Source organism: Petromyzon marinus, chromosome 4 (genome assembly GCF_048934315.1).
Source record: "Petromyzon marinus isolate PM22_M1 ecotype Great Lakes invasive population chromosome 4, UKy_Petmar_22M1.pri1.0, whole genome shotgun sequence".
Classification (NCBI taxonomy): Eukaryota; Metazoa; Chordata; class Hyperoartia; order Petromyzontiformes; family Petromyzontidae; genus Petromyzon; species Petromyzon marinus.
This window is the reverse complement of record NC_133670.1, coordinates 18,609,615-18,625,225: the sequence shown is the minus strand read 5'-3', so window position 1 is coordinate 18,625,225 and position 15,611 is coordinate 18,609,615. Positions and strand designations below refer to the sequence as shown.

The following is a 15,611-nucleotide window of genomic DNA, read 5'->3' as shown; positions in this document are numbered from 1 at the left end:
TTCCAAATACATTGTTTCCATTAAACAAATTATTGGGAGAATTGTGCTACATTTCCAACGCACTGTCTTTGATTTATTTTATTCTAATTTGCAATTGCATTTAGGAGAGACATTTTCGGTTTAATATTTTTCCTTTAAAATTGGGTTCCGTCTTTTCCAAGTCCTACTTTTTTTTCATAACAAATTCATTAAGTATTTATTTTCATAATAGGGGTTTTTCCCCTTTTTTTCTGGCAACAAAACTGAAACCTTTTTACAAGGATTCATGTCTGCATTAACCACATTACCTGCAGTCAAAATGCAAACAAAAAAACACACTATGATAATATATGCATTGTCCTTGAAACTGATTGGTCCACACCAAGGGACGGCTTTCTTTTGAGCCTCGACCCAATTGGTGCTCGACCACATGACCCCAAAAGGCGTACAGCTCAAAGACAATGCACTATCAAAGTAATGAGGGCTCGGGGTGAGCATCTACATCATTAGACCTCCTTTGCCAGTACCAAAATGTTTGCATTTTGACTGCAGGTATTGTGGTTAATGCAGACATGAATCCTTGTAAAAAGGTTTCAGTTTTGTTGCCAGAAAAAAGGGGAAAAAACCCTATTATTACATTTTGGTACTGGCAAAGGAGGTCTAATGATATTTATTTTCAGTCATGATTATTCTTCCTCATTCACAGGGTGTCACCCATACTCACGTATTTTTGTCCCGAAAATTGCACGTGGAAGTAATTTTTATCATGTTACAAGAGGATGGCTGGATAGTCCACAGTGGTCAGTGTGCTTGGCCATCAAGGCAGTTTACATGAAGTTGACGCTTCAATTACCACAGCCACAGAGTAATAATAACTATGGGGAATTACTAATGTGTAAGGTCTGCCATAAAGTAGACATTTCAGATTCTGTGGAATTATTTTTCAAGAGCAGCCAAATGTGTGTCCATGTCATTGCCAAAGTCCTATATTTGAAAATTACTTGCAGCTAAATTGGCTAAAAATTATATTAATAATTGACCTTACATAGCTGCAGCTATCTAGATCTCTCATACAACTGAAATAATTAATAACGTAACAAAAGGCTTGATTATATAAAAAGACAACCACACTGAAAAACATTTAATATTGTATTCACCTTCTGATGTGGTGAGATGAAGAATTTGTCTTGTGTTAATAATTGTAGAAAAGGGTAAGTTTTACCTGGAGTTAATCATTACAAAAACATTAAATCACCTGATATCGGACGCGAGATTCTATCTCGCAGAAAATTAGTTACATTTTGGTGTCATTACACAGTATGGGTTGATATAGACTGTAATAACAATAATATATAATCTATATATGATTAATTATTATGTATTTATATACACTATATATGTACGTTGTAATTATAAATTCTTTATTTTTTTTCTTGAAAATAAATAACTATCAGAATGAGTACCAGGTTATGATTAGCACGGATTTATTATTTAAGGAACGTCACATAGTTACATCAACGAGGGCTATTGTTCTGGCATGGCGCATATGGAATTTGGAGAATCACACTGTCAACCCTTTGACCTCCAACCACCTTCCCTTGTGCAATTTTGGACCCAGACCGCTCAACTGCACAAAAATCGCTTCGCTGACGACAACAGAAAATAGAATTTTATTTCCTTACCTCCACCACCTCATCTGCCAACCCTTCTCCCCGTCACACATACGCATGCGTGCGTGCATGCACACTCATATACTGTTACACACACACACAAATTAAATACCTGTCTTTTCAATTTTTTCAGCCTATCATTCCGGTAAACAAACTACGAATTTATTTTGCCCTTAGGTATAGGATTCTAAAAACAGTATTTCAAGACAATATATCAGCATTTGATTCACTTATTTAACAAGTATGATTTTAAACCACACGGCTGGTCCTTTCAATAGGCTATTGAGCAGTTTGTGAGTCTTTAACAGGGCTTCTCTTAAAAATAGCTATTTTTTCATTTGCTCCTTTCAAGAAAAGCAATTACATTTCTGCGATTGGGGCCAGCCATTCGAGTCAGTGGCACCAAAAGGCCTTCTCGTTTCTCATAAAACGTGAAGGAAAAGGAAGGGGAGATTTTGTAATTACCTAAAATCTGGACACGATTCCAGTTAGCGACAATGTTATCAGTTCGTAATTTTAAAATACATTCCTGGCAGTGGTTATTCGGTCTACTTTCAAAGATTCGGTACATATTTTTTTCGGAAATGCAGTATTTAGTGCCAATCACATCGTATGTATCACGTGTCATCACGTGTAATCACATTACACTTGAACAAAAATGCGAGTTGAAAAAAGTATAAAACATGTCTAGGATTTTCCTCTCCTATTTTTTTGTTATCTGTTGCCATTTTGCCAAAAAAAACACCCTCACACTGCCGCATTGTTTCAAGAATGCTGCTTTGGATGCTTGGCCGGCCATGTGACCTTCAGCACCCATTTTCTGCGATGAAAGATAAATGTGCAGAAAATGAACTGTGCCCGATCATGTGATGGACAGCAAACACAATATTCCAGCTCTGGCCTTTACGCTGCAAGTGAGTGCCAGTGACTTGCACGGCATCCAAACAGAGAATGACGGGGAGTGGCGGTGACGTGAGGGTACACATAGATAAGATCAGTTTATTTGAACAGAGCCTACGGGCAAAGCTTCTATTTTTTTTGCTGCATATCTGGTTAAAATAATTTTGTCCCCCCACCCCATCATTCTATTTTGAAAGAATTGGAGCGTAAAAACATTTTAAAGGATTATTTCGATGCAAACAGCTATTTAAATGAAGCAATGGATACTAATTGTGAATTATTATTGTGAAATAACTTTAAAATAATGAAATGTGTTAAAATTGTGCGTTATTCAAATGTATAGTTATGTTATCATGGCATTTGTTTAGTATAATAATAATAATTTACAGACCTTTGTCAATCCACTGCTGGATGAAGGCCTCCCCATGCCGTATGAATCATGGAGGTTGTTTGAACATGCCTAATCACGTTGGGCAATGCGGGTTGGTGAAGGGGGAACCAAGATTGGTTCAGATAGTATAATAATTATCATGGCATTTGTTTAGTATAATAATAATAATAATTTACAGACCTTTGTCAATCCACTGCTGGATGAAGGCCTCCCCATGCCGTATGAATCATGGAGGTTGTTTGAACATGCCTAATCACGTTGGGCAATGCGGGTTGGTGAAGGGGGAACCAAGATTGGTTCAGATATCTACACATTTTTTTTATCGCCACTCATATTATTCGTGGCTGAGAATCAAACTCAAGCAGCGAGGTTCATGACGCGGTGCCCCAGATGCTATACTACCGCTCCCCCATGTTACTTTACTGCTGTACAAAAACTGGTGTGAAATTTTAAATATAAGTTTGTAAAAAAATATGTAGTTAAAATTACCTTTAAAAAAAGTTTGTACAGTTAAACCCTTTGGGAAAATTCCTGCATGTTATAACATGTATACTGTATTCTAATGTCTAGAAGGCAATGATTCAAATCCACGACTTTATTATAAATAATGAGTACGTTCACCACAATAAGAAAATGAATGGATTTTTTTTCTCTATCGGGCTGTGAAGAAATTTTGTACAACATTCTCAATGACTGCCAACAAAATATTTTCTTTTTTTGAGCTGCGTTGTGCTCCTCTCTGTGTACTTAGAACATTTCTGAAGTTGCAACAAAATAAAGGATCCGTGCAAACAGACTGCATGTGAGAAGGGATGACATACGGCCACGAAAGTAACAACACAGCAAGGGAAGCAGCACGTGGGAAAGAGAGATCCTTAGAGATGTTTTTTTATCTTTCCCCATAGGTGATTTTGCATAGTTGGACCGCCAATGATGCATTTGTTTATTTTAATTTAATTAACAGCTATACAAAGAAACGTAATAAGGGATGTAAAAGCCAATGTAAGCTGCTGGTGAAACTCATTTGAAACCTGTGCAGCGATGTCTAATTATTTTACAGAATCGCTTAGCACAGTTGGGTAGTCAGCTAAGAAATGTTTATTGCGTACATTTTTAGTATTGCCATAAGTGTGCATGATCAATGCAAGTATTAAATTAGTGAAATACAAATTCTAAACAGGTGACAAACAAAAATGTTTCTCATAAGTGTAAGCAACAGACGGGATAAAATAAATTACCAATCTCTTTTAAAAAACACGTTCTTCCTTTTTAATTTTGGCAGCTTTTGCCGCAAAAGTGTCCTTGTGCTTCCACAATGATTCTCTCGTGGGCCATGTGCCTTGCATGACATTAACCAATATTGTAGTTATTTATAAAAACAAATTTCCATTGCAACAAAAGGCCAATTATGCCACCAAGACTTTAGCGATAAAATCGCCTTAGCTTAGTGGGATAAGATAGGTTACGTAGAAGGGAAACAATAAAATAATAAAATTATAAAACAATTTTATTTAATATTTTTATTGTTTTATATTTGTTTCCCTTCTACGTGACTTTACCGAAAGAATATGAATCCCTGCAGTCACGAAAGCTTTAAATCAAAATATAAGATAGGTTGTTTTTTAGGCAGGAACATGGATGGGTATTGTTTTTTTTTGTCATCAAAATGACATATCCCCATAAATTCAATGGAGAAACAGAGAATATGACTTAACAAGCTGAACAATGTGATTGCACATTATACAATGATATAGTTTGCTGTGGGAGCAGTGGACTGATATGACATGACAGTGAGATAGACACGCTTAGGACTGCACCAGAATGTGGATGAGTTAGAAATGTTACAGGATGAAATAAAAACATACTGTGTGTCTGTGGGTTTGTGTGTCATAGGTCAACATGCTACTTGATCTAAAATTTCTCAGATACGTAGAAAAAAATCGCCCTTTTTTTTCAATGTGAATAAATGCACGGTTACTCTGTAGTCCATTTCTGATTCTGTGGTCACATTTTTGACATTTAGTTTTGTAATATGATGTATAATAGCAAGGTAATGTATTAGTATATTAGCATACAGCAACGACAATCCTGGATATACCAAACCTTCAGCAAGCCAGCACATACGTGTCTGGATGCAGCAGCAACACCTGGGTGTATATAACATACTGTGTACATAAAGACACTCCGTCTCGCTCATGTAATACCTGCATACTCTCAATTGCAGTGCAGGTGTCTGGCAAATGTCAGGCAAACTAGGCAACCTCACACCAAAACTAGCCTGGGCAAGACCTTCATGGTCACAGTTGCAACAACATGACGGTACTTTCTGTAGCACGTATTGTTAAATTCCTTCCCTTTTTTTCATCAACATCTTTTTTTTTTCTATGGGTTTGATTACATTTTCCCACAAATGAAAAATGTATAGACCCTTTTCATGAAACAAGTCACGATTGAATAACGACGTTCTACTCTATTTAAATGCGGTGCAAAAAGACCCCAGTATGGGTGGTGTATTAGCTATTCATCGTACACAATGAAGAAGAATATACAGTATTCTTCAGCAACTAACTTGAGTGGAGTAACTCACTCACGTGCTTTGAACACCTAGTACTCTTTAAGCGTACCGTTCATGTATACATAAACCACCGAGTACAAGTGCAAATGAAACAACAGCTAAACGGCTAGGACAAACGAACAAAAAAAACCACGGGAGAAACTAACACAAATGTGTTCGAGCGAGGGACGGCATCCACCCTCCACTAACCACCCCCCCCCGCTACGCTGGCCAGCGTGCGCTGGTTTAATAAGGTGAGCTGTGTGCTGGCGCTTCCGTGCGTGCCGTGCATGCAACTCTTGTCCGTCGTATCGGGCGCGCATGCGTGTCTGTCCCACCCACTGAGCCACTCGGCTCTCAAACCAAACCACGACCACGAGCCACCGCCACCGCCCGGTCACCACTCCAGCCCCGGCACTTCGACATGGCAGATTGCCAAGCGGGAAACGCACAGCAGAACTTGGACTCGTTTCAATTCCCTGTCACACACACACTAACTTAATCGTTGTGGCAGTGGGGTTTATTTGATTTGTTTACATGTTTAAAATAAAGTATTGACGCATTGTCACCCGCTCACCCCCAAATTCTAGGCGAGCGTCACTTTTGCAAGGTAAGTGTTTGGCCGTTCCGTGTGTTTGGTGGTGTGGAGGAGTGTTGTGTGTGTGTGTGTGCCAGGGAATGAACGATCATGCTTGTGCACGTTGTATTGCATGTTCTGGATAATGTGTGATAATAAGTTTACAGCTGTCCTTGTGGTTATACAAGCTTAGTTCCCAGTTGGTCTTTGAACAGTGTTCCCGCTCGGTGAAAATTAATGGTTGCGATGGTGCCTTTGTTTGGCAGGCTGATTGACGGGAGAATGTTGGTTTTTTTATTCTGGTTTTTGAGAAGCTGTAAGTTGTTTTCAATTAGCCTGGAAGTATTTCCCTATCATCGAATCAGGCACAATCGTAGTTTAGTTTATATGTGACAACTCGCATCGGCGCTGTGTGAAATCAATTCCGTTTACGTGTTTATGGATATGTACAAAATATGATAATTGGTTTTTGTTACCCTTTTTTCTGGCAACAAACTGACACCTTTTTTTACAAGGAGTCATGTTTGCATTGACCACAATACCTGCGGTCGGAATGCAAACAAAAAACGTAACTCTGATAATGTGTGCACCGTCCTTGAAATTGATTGATCCACACCCGAGACAGCTTTCCTTAGAGCCTAGTCTCACATGGTGTTGGAACAGATGACGCCAAAAGGCGCACATTATCAGAGTTATGTTTTTTGTTGCATTCCGACCGTAGGTATTGTGGTCAATGCAAACATGACTCCTTGTAAAAAAAAGGTGTCAGTTTGTTGCCAGATAAAAGGGTAAAAAAAACAATTATCATATTTTGCTACTGGCAAAGGAGGTTCCAATGGTGTACAATATAGTTGTGAATATCCTAGATGAGAGCATATCTCCTCTCCTGAGTCTTCTTCCGATTTGTTTTTGTGTTTTCTTCATGCAATCTCAGTGAAGCTGTTCCATCTTTGGAAATGGTGTTCATGATTTCTATATTGATGTATTGTACTGAGGCTTCGATTTGTGAGAGCTTGGATGAACGCATCAGTTTACACCAAATCAAATGCCTCTTCACAGTCTATAAAAACCAGGAATAAGGTTGTTTGACGTTCGATTGTCTTTCATAGAATCTCGATATCATGTGGACAATGGTAGAAAACCCGTCTCTAAATCCAGCTTGCTCATATGGTTAATTGACCTCTAAAATGTCCATTATTCACTTCCTTATTATCAATCACACGATATAAGAAACCAATTTTTCTCGCTGGATAACCTGGGTGGATTCCTGCCTGGCTGGGTGCTGCGTTGCACGGTGATGACGTCACTGGGCATATGCACGTGATGACGTCACTGGGCATATGCACGTGATGACGTCACCGGCATCCCACGAGTTTGAGCCGGATTGCTGCGTGCTCAACATCCCACGAGCCGCACGGCCCGGTGAGAGGAAGCCCTTCATCCAGCAACGGATTGACACGTTGCTGTAAATTATCACGTTATATTAGAACAAAAAGTTTTGCTGGCTGGCTGGCTGTTGGGAGGTACAGACAATCACGTCCAAAGAACGTGCGGGCTGCTAGATGGGTGTGTAATTCTTCAAATTAGTATCATCTCAATTTTTGTTACCGAATGATACATATTTCATTATAGCAACCAATGAAATGGAATGACAGTAAATATTTCGCAAACTTATATATATTAAAAGGCTGCAAAGTAGGCTGAAGATAAATATGAGAAAAATGAAAGTCATGCCCAGCAGGTTTGCTAAATAAAAATAGATGATTGTTGGAAGGATACAACTAGCTACAAAGCTGCCAAGAGCAAGGTGAGGTGCTTTTCCAACATACCAATGTGCCTAAAATTGTTTATGTTAATCAGTTCATGTTTCCTGCTATGGCATATTGATTAGAAAAATGGACACTGACAAAGAAATTTAAACAAAAGCTGAAAAGTTTGAAAAAAAAAACACGGCGAGGTTCATGCTTCGATTACGAGAGAACAAGAGAAATACATGGCACAGGAAACTCATGCAAATTGGAGACATGATATCGATTATTAAGGAAGGTAAGTCGACTTGAAGCAGGTTAAATATCTATAAATGATGATTGGAAGAGGCTGGTGACAGAATGGTAGCCAAAGGAGTGAACACTCTATAGAGGCAGGCCACTTGCAGAGATGTAGTGATTCAATAAATTTCATCATGTGCAGTAGTGAGATGGAATGTGGCATAGAAAGACCATGAGGGGAAACATCATGGGGATAGAGGCTTTTTCCCAGAAGTGGGATAGACCACTGCTACTGCTGCTGATGAGAATATCCAGAATTTACACATGCACCAGCTATGATCATTAGCTGCTGAGCATTAATTATAATGTACCAAAGTGGGCAGTTAAAGTGTATTTTTGTTGACAGATTAATCATTGTTAAAATAATTAAAAAGTGTAAATGAGGTATGATATTTGTTCAACAAAATGAAGTGACATTACTCACTAATAATCGTGCTGATTAAGATGAATTAATATTGCGTCACAAACTAAGCTTATCGTGGAGTGCATGGATTTATTTATGTACTTGGAAATCTGTTACATGTGTATATGAGTATATATTAAATCATAGTTTAACACAATGACACGTTTTTATGTGATGGGAATTGGATATTTTTTAGCTTGATTCAAAGGCAAACCCAATCTCTTCCCCTATTATAATGCATCTTTTCTTTATGCTCATCAGCACTCGTATTCGTCTCTCATCAGCAGCACTTGCACTCATAAACTAATACCTTGTATTGAAATGCAAGCAGAGATAAACATCTTTCTATCATGAATTCATAAAAAATCATGTCTTTCTCTTCAACACATGCACCGCTATGAACTTCGGCTATGGTACATATTTTGGCAACAAATGATAGAACATCAAAAATGGTTCACGAATTTTGACAGATGTCACTTTACAGAAAAAATATATACTCCGGATTTTTGATATTCACTGCATCAGCATTCACATGCCGGTATCAGCTTTGGCACAAACTGTTGGTTGTTCCTACTGTCAATGAAACCAAATGGTAAAACGTATTTGCATCAGTGTGTGTAAAATGTAGATCATACAGACAAGATTTAACTGGTTACTTTGTTACATACAACTGCCATGGAAGCTAAATGTTGTTCACACAAAATCTCCGTAAAAGCAAATTTTTTTTATGAAATGCAGATTGTGCCACTACTAAATTTGTGTTCACAGGGGCATTAAACATAAAGAGTGACATCTTTAATGGGGTGTAAAAAATAGTGTCATTTTTATTCCTTATGACCAGATCTGTGGGATTAAATAGAGCATGAATAATTGAGTGAAAATACAATGGATGAAATTGGATGGCACATTTATTTGCCTACTTATGTTAAATAGTGATTTTCGCTCCTACAATTCCAAAACAAATTTGTATACCTTTTAGTGAACGTGGCCATTATCCATATGCAGAGAACCATACAGTTTAAGCCATATCAAACTGCTTTCATTCACAGAACAAGGAGGTTCAGTATGTGATTGATAGTTCCTACCATACCTACAACACCGCTATTCATGGATGAAGCCTGACAAGATTAGGCTATGATGGTGACAAAGTGTCCATAGTTCTTGCCCATAAAACTACTGTAGCCTATTCTTGATAGTGCATTTGTGGCAGTTGCCGAAAGTGATAGGATCTATTACATCAATGTGGTGTGTAATATTCAATGTAGGATGAGCCACCTGGAGAATAAATGAAGGCATGAGCCAGTTTGTGGGTATATAGAAGACGCAGGGCCACCATGAAGAATTGACAGTGCCGATGCATGCCCTGCATTGCAGGAGTTTGTTGAGTCGGCATGCAGGCTGACAGGTGAACCCCTTGTGGTGCTGAAATAGCAGAAATTCTTTAGCGCCTGATGGGGGAGTCCAGAGGGAGCCACTCAGTGGCATCACTGTAGGCTCAAGTGACATCCATGCTGGCATTCAACCATTCCCCGGGTAGGCACTCTATGATTCTCAAAATGCGGTCACAGCCCTCGTGTCTCGTTGAATCACGGGGAAAGTGACACGTTCAAGATGTACAGTGCTATGTAGAAGAAATGTCAAAGCCACTAGCAAATTCTGAGTGCCTGCTTTTGTCATTAATATTTTAAGTTCCCTGCTCAGTGACAATGGCTTAAATAAGGATGTCAGCCAACAATAAGCACCCACGTTCTTGGCTTTCATAAGGAAATGTGGCATAGAGATTGGTCCATTGTTTATTTTTCTGAAGTTGGCCTCCAATTTCAAAGTGAACCAGCAGAGGCATTTGTCTATGTTCTCTTTCTGTCATTGGTCATAGAAACCCTGGTATGCACAGGCTCTGCTCCCTTGAGTTAAAATAATGGTGCTGTTTCAATAGTTGCAATGTGGAGAACCGTGGTGCAGGGTAAAGACTTGTGGCAGGAATTGCCGTTTGAATGAGATTCTGTAAGGTTTTTCTGCCATCAGAGTGGGCTGCCTATTGTCAGATTTGTGTAAGCCTCGCTCTGCCGTAGTGGCAATGACATCAACGTGAATCGCTATTGGGGAGCCTTGAAAGCAAATCTCCAGAAGACTCCCGGCACATTTATTTTGAATTATCATGATGCCGAAGGCTCCGTAGCCACAGGTTTGGCACATGTTACTGACGGCAGGGGAAAAAAAAGCTAAATCTCCTCCACTCACTCACTGAAATATATACAGAGATGGTACATTGCCAGAGGTGGCATGTGTAAGTGGGGGAGAGATAGATGGCACATTACTTCTGTGTAATTGAGGTGCAACATAACGATTCTTCTTGAAAAAAAACGGAAATATGTATTTGTATTAAATAACTTATATATAGCCACTAAGTTGTTTTTCTGACTACCCACATATAAATTCTCAACTTAAAGTCAGACAGCAAAAGACTGTAAAGTAATTTAACAAAAATACTTACAATTATTGTTGCCAGCAATGCACTTAACCCGTGGAACCTAAAAAAAATGATTTTGCACGCTTCACATAATAGCATAATGAATGCTTATGACAGCTCACATGGCTAGAAAACAATGTGCACACTAACAGCCCTCTTCTTATTCTAACCCAAAGTTTCATCAATAGTGAATCTGTAAAAAAAAACCTCATGCAGTTATGTTGCTTGAGGCCACCATCAGGGTTTATAAGAGCAAGGCAGTGAACGTCTATTCCCAGGTTTTTTGTGAGTTTGTTATTATGCACATACAGAAGGATGCATTTTAATGTCTCAATAATGATGATGTTAGGAGGCAAATTGTACGGAGTTGTTAACAAAGTGCTGTTAAATTGCCTTGACAACACAATTCAGTAATTTGGTGGAAATGTAAAAAACATGCAGCCCAAAGTTACAGGAGGCAACTGTGTATGTATATGGATTTTGACACAGACCTCAGGCCTCCTTGAGCAATCGCTATAAGTGTTCCCACAAACTTATCCCAACTTACCCAGGCCATTGATTTTTCTCTGAGGGCAGTTAAGTCTTAAACATGTTTTAGTTTCACCAGTGGAATCCCTTCCAGGGGCCTGTTGACAATCTTATTTAGGTTGACATGGACAGTATTAACCACAGACGCAAGGGTGCCGTATCAGTAAGTGTACTTAATAAGTATTTTTTCGCACTTTATTTTGTAACTTGATCAGTACGAGAGCTGCTTAGTTTTAGCGTAGGACAAGTAACCTGGTTGTAAAGCTGCTCATGACGTCAAGCGTAAAAAACAGCTGCTGTGCAGCTTCGTATAACAAGACCTTCAGTAGCTCAAGGCCCCGCTGACACAGATGACACTTGCAATAATGTTCAATATTAGGTGAGGGTTTGTGCGTTATTATGCAGTAATAATGTTGAAGCGCCCGTATATAATCGTGCAAGATGATTCTTCAACACTTCCTATCATTCAATTTAGCACGGAGCAAGTGGATCATAAACGATGATGTACTGCGTGTAGATAATGTCTGTGGCTGGGATCACTGCCAAGAATGTCATTTTATACAAAAGGCACCAACAAATGCTTGAATACTTTTAGTAAAGGAAAGTGCAGATCAAAAGATGAAAAAAAATCCTGTGCTCTTGAAAAAAATGTCTTCACACACCTATGATGATTCCATCAATCTTTCTCTGTTAGCCCTGTCTTCTGAAGTTCAACCCTCCCTAATATACCACACAAGCTGGTCAAGTAAATTTGAAAAAAATGTGGTTACTTTTATTATTTTTGTTTCACCGTTTATTTATTATTTATTCAGTGCAGTGTTAGCATATAGCGTTAAGTGTTAACACTCCATTATCAAGCCGGTGACCTAAGTTAGATTCCTTGCTACGGGTAATTGATATCTGATGTGGTCATAGCTGTGAATTTTCTCTCCAACACACCAGTGTGCTGTACTAGTAACGAATTGGCGTGTTCTGTTTACGTGACAAACCTTGGCTGTGTCGGGTGGTGGCGGGTTTAACAACACATTTATATTTACGCGATCTAACACAAAACTTGTATTATGGATAATAGCTCTTCCTTCACCCATCCCACACTGACAAGTATGGGGAAGGAAGTAAACGTATTTTTCAAAACCCCCGTGGCCGATATGCCATGGGGAGGCATTCATCCAGAAGTGGCTTGAAAAAGGACAGACAATTAATTCAGAAGTTCCCATTCTAAACAGCTATGAAGGAAAAGTATAAAAAAACAGGTGAATACTGAAACCATTCGTTTGAAAAGTCTCTCAGATAACTGTAATGAAAAGTTTCCACCGTACGAAGCAGGTGTGATGTGTGCATATCGCAGACAGGGACACAATCACGCACAATGGTGTTTTCACTTGTATTAACACAATTAGGTTAACACGTGTTTATTGCGCATTTTTTATGAAGATGCTATTGCTTTAAATATGGACTTATTTTTTTAATTATTTTATGGTGCTGCGTTGGCAGTGGCGCACAAGCACAATTACCACAATAACTCAACACATTCGTCAACAACACTGCCTTAAATATATATCATCGGTGACGTTTTTGGCAATCGCCCTTGATGTGCTATGAAGGAAACGTTGTTGACGAATGTCTTCAGTTTTTGTTGTTGTTAAATATGGACGACGACAATGACATGCGGTGAGGTACAATAAGTACAAAATCCCTGACATTGTCAACGTTAATAAAAAATATAACACCACTCCATTTATTTGGTATAAAACAAATTTTTATTTCTATGAGAGTGACAAGGTTGTTTGGAATACAAACCATGACAAAGTAAACGATAGAACACAACTATTTCTGAACATGAAATATATATCAAAGTGAACAACCGAGCCACAAGACATCATAGTGCACGACGACAGAGTGGGCCTGTAGGGTTATGCCACACGTGAGTTGTGCGCACCGTGGCTTTACAGATATTAAGGAAACATGACTGCTGTGTCTTTAAAGTTTCAAAAGCAATGCTGGGAAAGTTCAAATCTGACAGTGTTTGGCTCATCGGAAAATCCACAGCAACTGAGCAAAGCTACTCCTGAAGGGCTGCATTTTCCCAAAACGGAAAGGCAATGGCAACTTGCCAAATGGTTTGGCCCTTTGAGCCTGAAGCTTGTCCACTCAATACCTAATCCTAAATCCTTGAAAACTACTTACTTACAGCTCCAGTTTATGAACAAGCATGGAATAATGTGCATCAGCATTTTTAATGAGGTTCTGTAGGTAATTTTCATAATCTTCCAAATAGACTCCGAAATATGTGATATTCTTCTTGAGCATCTATAGCGGAAATGTACATGTGATAGATTTACATTTGTTTATGTTAATGTATATTACAATATCCCATGTTAATTGCCTTATGATAGATTTAAACAGTTCAATTATAGGATAAGTCATCCAGCTCAAGTAAGCATTGCTACGCATACAAGTGCAGCACTTTTGTCAACCATTGCTGGATGAGGATTCATGGAGATTATTTTAGCATACTTCATCATTTTGGTAAGTGCGCCTTGGTGAAGGTCGGGAGCGGATGTGAGCGCATGTAAGTACAGCAAAACAATAGATCTTGCCGCATCGTCCTCTGCTTCCCACTGCCCGTGATGGTGGCATGACCGAACAGTGGCGCGTTGACTAACATGATTCACAGGTTGGGGCCCCGGACACAGCGCTCGTTGATACTGCTGATGTATTACTCAGAGATATTGCGCTGTCTGCTTCACAGTGTCCGTTTAAGATCCCGTGATGATATATATAAAAAAGAAGAGTCGGCCATTCGTGTCACGGTCGAAACTTGCCAATTTTATTTTCACAAAAAACAATTACTCAGTTGGGTAAAACCACATGGCAATATCGCCCTTTAGTGTGAAGCTACTGCAGTAATCCCTCGGTTAACAGTGGCATCGGTTAACGTTTTTTTGGTTAACGTTTAGCGTCCTAAAGGACCACCCCCACCCCCCCCCCCCCCATGGGTTTCGGCTAACGTTAACACCTATAACACAGGGTTTTTTGTTAGGTTAGATCGCGTAGATATAAATGTGTTGTTAAACCCCCGACCAGCCGACGTAGCCAAGACAAAAGGGTTTGTCACGTAAACAGAACATGCCAATCCGTGACGAGTACAGCACACCGGTGTGTTGGAGAGTAAATCCACAACATTTGCAATCTGAGCACGACTGTTCGCCAGTAATTACAACTATCATCATCAGGCGGCAGCCAGATTTTGAGGAGAAATCCTTCTGTTTCGTTCCATGAATGGCTACTTCAACGTTGACACGTTGGCTAAGGCGAGGTATGTGTTTACGTTGTTAAATGCACGCGGTCGCCGATTTCGGCCAGTCCGAGCGCTCGTAAAGTGGGGCTGAGCCATGCCCTCAGCCAATCAGCGACGGCCATTTATGAGCCGTTTAGACCTCAACCGGCTTTATTTATATTGTGTTGTCTGTTTTGGCAGTGGAAACAGCTCTCTTGCAAGAGTCGGTGATTTTTTAAATATTCGATTAACAGTTGTTTTGGTTTACGGTAGCTTCCGAGGAACGGATTTAAAACTTTAACCGAGGGACTACTGTAATATGGACTTGCGCTATAAGAATGGCGCAAATAACAAACGTACACGTGATTTGCAATTGATGATATAACACTTGTTTTATGCATGGTGACCACTCATCCTAGCACTATCCAGGCTGGAACCTGCATATAAAGCTTCTGAGAACTGGTCAAATCGGGACCAACCAGGCGATTGGGTCAAAGAGTACTCTCATGCAGAAAACTCACCTAAGGGGACTGTTGTGTACACATGACCATAGAGATGCATCAGAGTTATCGCCCATGTACCTGAAACTCCAAGCTGAGTGTGCTGACTGCATAATATGATGCTAAAAACACACACACACACGTAAAACACTAAAAGTTTTAGCTTGCATTTTTTTAAATGTTATATATATAAGGCCTATCATTTTGACAAAGGCTTCACAACTTTATATCCCTACTTTCCTAAAGCAAGACATTTTTTATTACCTATATGAGGTGGCTGAATGAGAAATATTAAATTGTAAAACATCAAT

The 15,611-nt window shown here is 39.3% G+C and overlaps 1 protein-coding gene across 1 annotated transcript in view; it reads left to right on the top strand.

The window, feature by feature from the left end:
• The first annotated feature begins 5,423 nt into the window (after positions 1-5,423).
• LOC116938548 (fidgetin-like) overlaps positions 5,424-15,611 on the top strand; it is a 46,004-nt gene continuing 35,816 nt past the window's right edge. Inside the window, exon 1 of the mRNA XM_032945770.2 lies at positions 5,424-6,104. The gene's annotated coding sequence lies outside the window, so the exon portion shown is untranslated. The remainder of the gene's footprint in view (positions 6,105-15,611) is intronic.